We start from the raw sequence: 7302 nt of genomic DNA on the forward strand, positions 1-7302 counted from the left end.
GGCGAAGTGGGGCGCACGGGGGTGACGTGGCGCGCCCCTACTGGCTGCGGGCGGCGGCGGGTTTTCGTCCGGCGGCAGCTGGACGCGTCCGGCCGCGGAGAGGAAGGTGGTTAGGGTTTCATCTGCGATTGTTTTCGGGAGGGGATGCATATATATAGGTAGAGGGAGCTAGGAGAGTCCAAATGAGGTGCGGTTTTCACCCACACGATCGTGATCGAACGACCTAGAGCATGGAAGAGAGTTTTCTGGGTTTTGGGCTGGCTTTTACGGGGTTTTGCTGCAACACACAAAAGGACTTTGCGGATGCCCGGTTAACCGTTGGAGTACCAAACGACCTCCGAATGGAACGAAACTTGACCGGTGGTCTCCCGATGGTATACCAAGGCCACTTGACAAGCCTCGGTCCATTCCGAGAACGTTCAACACCCGCTCACGAAAAGAAAACAAGAGGGGTGCGCCGGAGGAGATGGGAGCGCCGGATTGCAAAACGGACAACGGGGAAAATGCTCGGATGCATGAGACGAACACGTATGCAAATGCAATGCACATGATGACATGATATGATATGCATGACATGAACAAAATGAAAAGCGAAAGACAAAATCCGACCACGGAGAGAATATCATAACACATAGCCGAAAATGGCAAGAGTTGGAGTTACAAATAAGGAAAGTTACATCCGGGGTGTTACAACACTCCACCACTACGAGAGGATCTTGTCCCAAGATCTAGGACTGAAAGAACTCCGGATATTCGGAACGGAGATGGTCCTCGCGTTCCCAGGTGGCTTCTCGGTCGGAATGGTGCGACCACTTCACTTTCAGGAATTTGATTGACTTGTTGCGAGTCTTGCGCTCAGTTTCTTCAAGAATAGCAACGGGGTGCTCATGATAAGACAAATCTTCTTGGAGGTCAATCTCTTCGAAGTTGATAGTGCGCTCAGGCGTCTTGAAGCACTTGCGGAGCTGTGACACGTGGAATACATCGTGCACGTTCGCGAAGTTGGAAGGAAGCTCAAGTTGATAGGCGAGGTCGCCTCTTTTGCTAACGATCTTGAAAGGACCCACGTATCTAGGGGCAAGCTTCCCTTTGATACCGAAGCGACGAGCGCCTTCGTTGGAGAGACGTGGAGGTAGACATGGTCTCCGATCTCGAAAGCCACATCGCGGTGCTTACTATCATAGTAACTCTTCTGGCGCGATTGTGCGGCTTTGAGATTATCACGGATGACTTTACACATTTCTTCAGCTTCAGTGATTAAGTCATTGCCAAGAAGTTGACATTCACCAGTCTCTGACCAATTGAGAGGAGTACGGCACTTTCTACCATAGAGAATCTCGAATGGGGCCTTGCCCAAACTCGCTTGGAAGCTGTTGTTGTAGGAGAATTCGGCATGTGGAAGACAATCTTCCCATTTCATGCCAAAGGAAATGACACAAGCCCTGAGCATATCTTCAAGAATTTGATTGACTCGCTCGACTTGGCCACTAGTTTGAGGATGGAAAGCTGTGCTGAAGCGAATGTTGGTGCCCATGGCCTTCTGGAAGGAGTCCCAGAACTTAGAGGTGAAAATGCTTCCACGATCTGAAGAAATCAATTGTGGAATGTCGTGCAAGGAGACAATTCTGGAGGTGTATAGCTCTGCCAACTGAGCTGCTGTGATAGACTCTTTGATTGGAAGGAAATGAGCCACTTTAGAAAGCTTGTCGATGACAACGAAGATAGCATCATTTCCGCGCTTGGAATTTGGAAATCCATTCACGAAGTCCATTTCGATATGATCAAACATCCGTTCTGGGATAGCAAGAGGTTGGAGGAGACCAGCTGGTCGTTGGTGTTCTGCTTTCACTCTTCGACAGACATCACATTCATTCACGAACTGAGCAATTTCTCGCTTCATTCGAGTCCACCAGTACGACTGCTTGAGGTCACGATACATCTTCGTACTTCCAGGATGAATGGATAGAAGAGATTTGTGTCCCTCGTTCATAATGACTTTCCTTAGATCACCTTTAGGAACCACAATCCGGTCCTCGAAGAATAAAGTATCTCTGTCATCAATGCGATAGCACTTGTATTTGGAAAGACCCTTGTCGATACCACGTTTCACCTTCTTCACCATGGCATCAAGAAGTTGTGCCTCACGAATTTGGTCTTCCAAAGTAGGAGAGACTATGAGGTTGGCAAGAAAGCCTTGAGGAACAACTTGGAGATTTAGCTTGCGGAAAGCTTCACAAAGATCCGGTTGGAATGGCTTGAGGATTAGGCTGTTGCAATAAGCCTTCCTGCTGAAAGCATCTGCAATGACATTGGCCTTGCGTGGAGTATATTCAATACTCGGATTGTACTCTTGAATCATTTCGACCCATCGAGTCTGCCTGAGGTTGAGGTTGGGCTGAGTGAAGATGTACTTGAGACTCTTGTGATCGGTGAATATGTCCACTTGTCTTCCCAACAAGAGATGTCTCCACGTTATTAATGCATGGACAACTGCCGCCAACTCAAGATCGTGAGTGGGGTAGTTCTTCTCATTGGGCTTCAACTGACGAGAGGTATAGGCCACAACTTTCTTCTCTTGCATTAACACAGCACCGAGACCTTGGAGAGAAGCATCACAGAAAACTTCAAATGGCTTGGATTCATCAGGAGGAGTTAAGACAGGAGCTGTGACTAGTGTCTCTTTGAGAGTGTTGAAGGCAACGTCACACTCAGGAGACCAGACATACTTCACATGCTTCTGGAGGAGGTTGGAAAGAGGCTTTGCAATCTTAGAGAAATTCTCAACGAATCTTTGGCAATAGCTTGCAAGACCAAGAAAACTGCGAAGCTGCTTGACATTCTGAGGAGGTTCCCAATTCACAATTGCGGACACCTTCTCGGGGTTAACAGCGATGCCCTTGGCAGAGATGATGTGACCAAGGTAAAGAACTTCATTGAGCCAAAACTCACATTTTGAGAACTTCGCATAGAATTGATACTCTCTGAGCTTGTCGAGCACCAATCGCAAATGTTTGGCATGGTCCTTCTTATTCTTGGAGAAGACCAATATATCATCGAGATACACCAGGACGAATTCATTGGTATAGGGGTTGAAGATGAAATTCATCATCCGAGAGAATACTGGAGGAGCATTGACAAGGCCGAAAGACATGACAGTATATTCATAAGAACCAAAGCTTGTTCTGAATGCTGTCTTGGGAATATCTTCTTCACGAATGCGAATCTGATGATAACCCATACGAAGGTCAAGCTTGGAGAATACTTTAGCACCTTTGAGTTGCTCGAATAGCTCATTGATGTTGGGAAGTGGATACTTGTTCTTGTTAGTCTTCTTGTTCAATGGACGGTAGTCGACACAAAGTCGGTCCGTGCCATCCTTCTTCTTTACAAAAAGAACACCACAACCCCATGGAGAAGAACTCGGTCTAATCAAACCCAGACGCTCTTGTTCATTGAGCTGTTTCTTCAATTCCTTCAGCTCGTTGGGTCCAAGCTTGTATGGACGCTTGCAAACGGGTTCAGTGCCCGGCTCAAGATCGATAACGAACTCAACTGGCCGGTGAGGAGGCATACCCGGAAGCTCTTCTGGAAAGACATCTTGATACTCACAAACGACTGGAATTTGAGAGATGGCATTCAATTCGCCCTTCTCATTGAGAGAAAATAACCGAATGGTTTCATCACGAGCGGCATAAATGATAACATCCTCAGAAGAGTGTGTCAATTGAATTTCCCTGGCAGCACAATCAAGTTGAGCTTTTTGCTTAGAAAGCCAGTCCATCCCGAGAATTAGATCAATATCCGAGTCACCAAGAACCACTGGAGAAGACAGAAATTTATAGTTCCCCATCTTGATGGAGACATCTGGGACACAATTATTAGATGTCATTTGCTTGCCCGGAGACACAACCTTCAATGGGATAGGAATCTTTTCCGTCACAAACTCATGCTTGGCAACAAAAGGTCTTGAAATGAAAGAAAGCGATGCACCAGTATCAAAAAGAACTTTTGCAGGAATATCATTAACAGGAAGATTACCCATTATCACATCAGTAGATTCCTCCGCTTGAGCTGCATTCATCATGTTCACCTTTGCAGACTTTGGATTATGCTTGACCACTGCATTGCTGGAAGATCTGACAGGAGGAGGAGGCGAAAGACGCCTTTGGTTGAAGCACTTGTTAGCATAGTGACCTTTCTGCTGACACTTGTCGCAAGTCACCTCTGAGAGTGGACGGTGATAAGGAGCATTGGACTTTGGAGCTTGATTCTGAGACTTATTCTGATAGCCAGGGTTGGAAGAGTTGGAAGAACCATGTCCACCTTGGTTCTTCTGTTGGTAAGGCTGACGAAACGGAGGAGGAGGAGGCAACCGGAACTTCTGTTGCTTAGCTGCCACAAGTGAGGAAGAAGAAGACTGAACTGCGTCTCTGACTCTCTTCTTAGAAGCCTCACACTTGAGCTGAGCAGCCTCTTGCTTCAGTGCCATATTATAGAATTGATCAAACTGAGTAGGCTCACCAAGAACGAGAGCTAACTGCAGATCCTCTCTAAGGCCACCTCTGAAGTGATAGATCATGCTCTTTTCATCAGGAACGTCTTGTTTAGCGAAGCGAGCAAGTTTCTGAAACTGAATATTGAATTGATACACTGACATGTTGCCTTGCTTGAGATTGCGGAACTCCTCACGCTTGCTCTCGACAACACTTTGTGGAATGTGGTGCGCTTTGAAATCCCGACAGAAGTCAGTCCAAGTGATCACACGACCTCCTCTGGAATCTTTGTATTGTTGAAACCAATCAGCAGCTTGGTCCTTGAGCTGAAAAGAAGCGAACTTGACATAGTCCTCCAGCCTGACATTGCTACATTCAAAATGCTTGTTGATGTCCACGAGCCAATCATCGGCATCCGTGGCCTCGGCACAGTAGCTGAAAGACTTGGGCTAATTTGCGAGAAACTGGTTGAGTGTAGCGAAGTGAGGCTGATTGTTGCCTTGACCTTGATTTCCTTGATTGCCTTGCCCTTGGGTGCGTTCTTGCAAGAGTTGCAGAATCATCTGAGCATTGGCGTTGGTGGCTGCCATGATAGCTTGCCATGCCTCCGGAGGCGGAGGTGGTGGCGGAGGGTTCGCTTGACTCCCTTCATTGCGATCCGGATTGTGACGCGTTGGCGGAGCCATCTTGAAGTGGGTGACATCCGTTAGCATCTTGATAGACAAATAAACAAGTTGAATCAACGGATAGAAATTGCAACATATAGTCTTCACAATAAACATTCGAACGAGGATGAACGAATGAATTCCATAGTAAATCATCACACTTCCATAAGTTGAGAAGCCACTTGAAAAAGATATGGAATCAACATATGACTTCGAAGCAACTCGAATACCACAATTCAAAACAAAACAAAGTATTGGCTTGCAGAATAAGCCGGAACAAACATATGATAGAGATTTCGTCCGAAGTTTTCGTGGTGGGGCCCACACGGGCTCAATCGTACAACACCATCATGTACAAGGCTGTGTACATGACATACGAAGCGTCCCCGAGTCGGCATAGCCAAGGACTCTTTAAGACACTACGAGACCACTGTAAAACCAACCGTGTACAGGCGGACCACTAGACGTCGAACCCCAATCTCATATCATGCGTCTGTCGGAAAGATATCCTAAGAGCTACTTGAATTCCCACTTATAAACTCCCGAAACTTTCTGGTTATGCAATCTAGTGTTGGGGATACAAGGGACACAAAATATATCACCCAAACTAGCAATCCCTAGATCCAGTTGTATCCATCCGTCAACACATAACCAAGAAACCTTCGGAAATCGTGTACCTCAACCTTCGAAAAAACATCCGTTATACGAGTTATGGCAATACTCTCGAACTCCCGCCCCAGTACTGGGTGGCGTCGAGGTGATCTCACCAACAACTGCATAAAAGAGATTTCGATGTCGGCGAAACTCAGGTATTCCAGAACTGCAACGATAAAATTGTGACGACAACACCTCAGAGCTCAACTCCCCGGGACACTGCCACAACCCCTAAATGTCAGGAGGCACCAAGAAAAATGTTCTCATCACAAAACCATCGGAATGATTCCAAGATACCCGCGTGATCCTAAATTTTTTTTTGTGAAATTTGAGGAGAGAAGAGTCAAAACCTCTACGTCTGGAGACCTCACCAGAGCGGCGAAGGGACTGAGGAGTAAAAAGAATCCTACTCTCCGGTATATATAATCCTAAGACTCAAAACATTTTTGCTCTAGACTCAACAACCCCGGCGATTCGATCAAGCAGGGGCTCCTAAGTCGGGGATGGCTCTGATTACCAACTTGTAACGCCCACGATGCGGCTATATCTCCCACGTGTCGAGGCACGACTTAGAGGCATAACCGCATTGTGGTTTTGTCGCAAGAAGGGTCATCTTCACACAATCCCATGTAATGAAAAAGAATGGGATAAAGAGTTGGCTTACAATCGCCACTTCACACAATACATAAATATAATCCATACATCATCCAAAATACACACATAGACCGACTACGGTCAAGATCCAAATAAAAATAAGATAACCCCAAATGCTAGATCCCCGATCGTCCCAACTGGGCTCCACTACTGATCATCAGGAAAAGACACATAGTAACGACCACGTTCCTCATCGAACTCCCACTTGAGGTCGATCCCATCATCTGCACTGGCATCGTCGGCACCTGCAACTGTTTTGGTAGAATCTGTGAGTCATGAGGACTCAGCAATCTCACACCTGCGAGATCAAGACTATTTGAGCTTATAGGGAAGGATGGTGTAATGAGGTGGAGCTGCAGCAGGCACTAAGCATATATGGTGGCTAATGTACGCAAAAGACAGCGAGAAGAGAGGCAACGAAACGGTCGTCATCTAGTAATGACTAAGAAGTGATCCTGAACTTCTACTTACGTCATACATAACTCAAACCGTGTTCACTTCCTGGATTCCGCCGAGAAGAGACCATCACGGCTACACACACAGTTGATGTATTTTAATTGGGTCAAGTGACAAGTTCTCTACAACCGGACATTAACAAATTCCTATCTGCCTCATAACCGCGGGCACGGCTTTCGAAAGATAATACCCTGCAGGGGTGTCCCAACTTAGCCCATCATAAGCTCTCATGGTCAACGAAGGATAAACCTTCTCCCGGAAAGACCCGATCAGTCTCGGAATCCCGGTTTACAAGACATTTCGACAATGGTAAAACAAGACCAGCAAAGCCGCCCAATGTGCCGACAAATCCCGATAGGAGCTGCACATATCTCGTTCTC

This window comes from Triticum aestivum, chromosome 1D, assembly GCF_018294505.1.
Source record: "Triticum aestivum cultivar Chinese Spring chromosome 1D, IWGSC CS RefSeq v2.1, whole genome shotgun sequence".
In the NCBI taxonomy this organism is placed as follows: Eukaryota; Viridiplantae; Streptophyta; class Magnoliopsida; order Poales; family Poaceae; genus Triticum; species Triticum aestivum.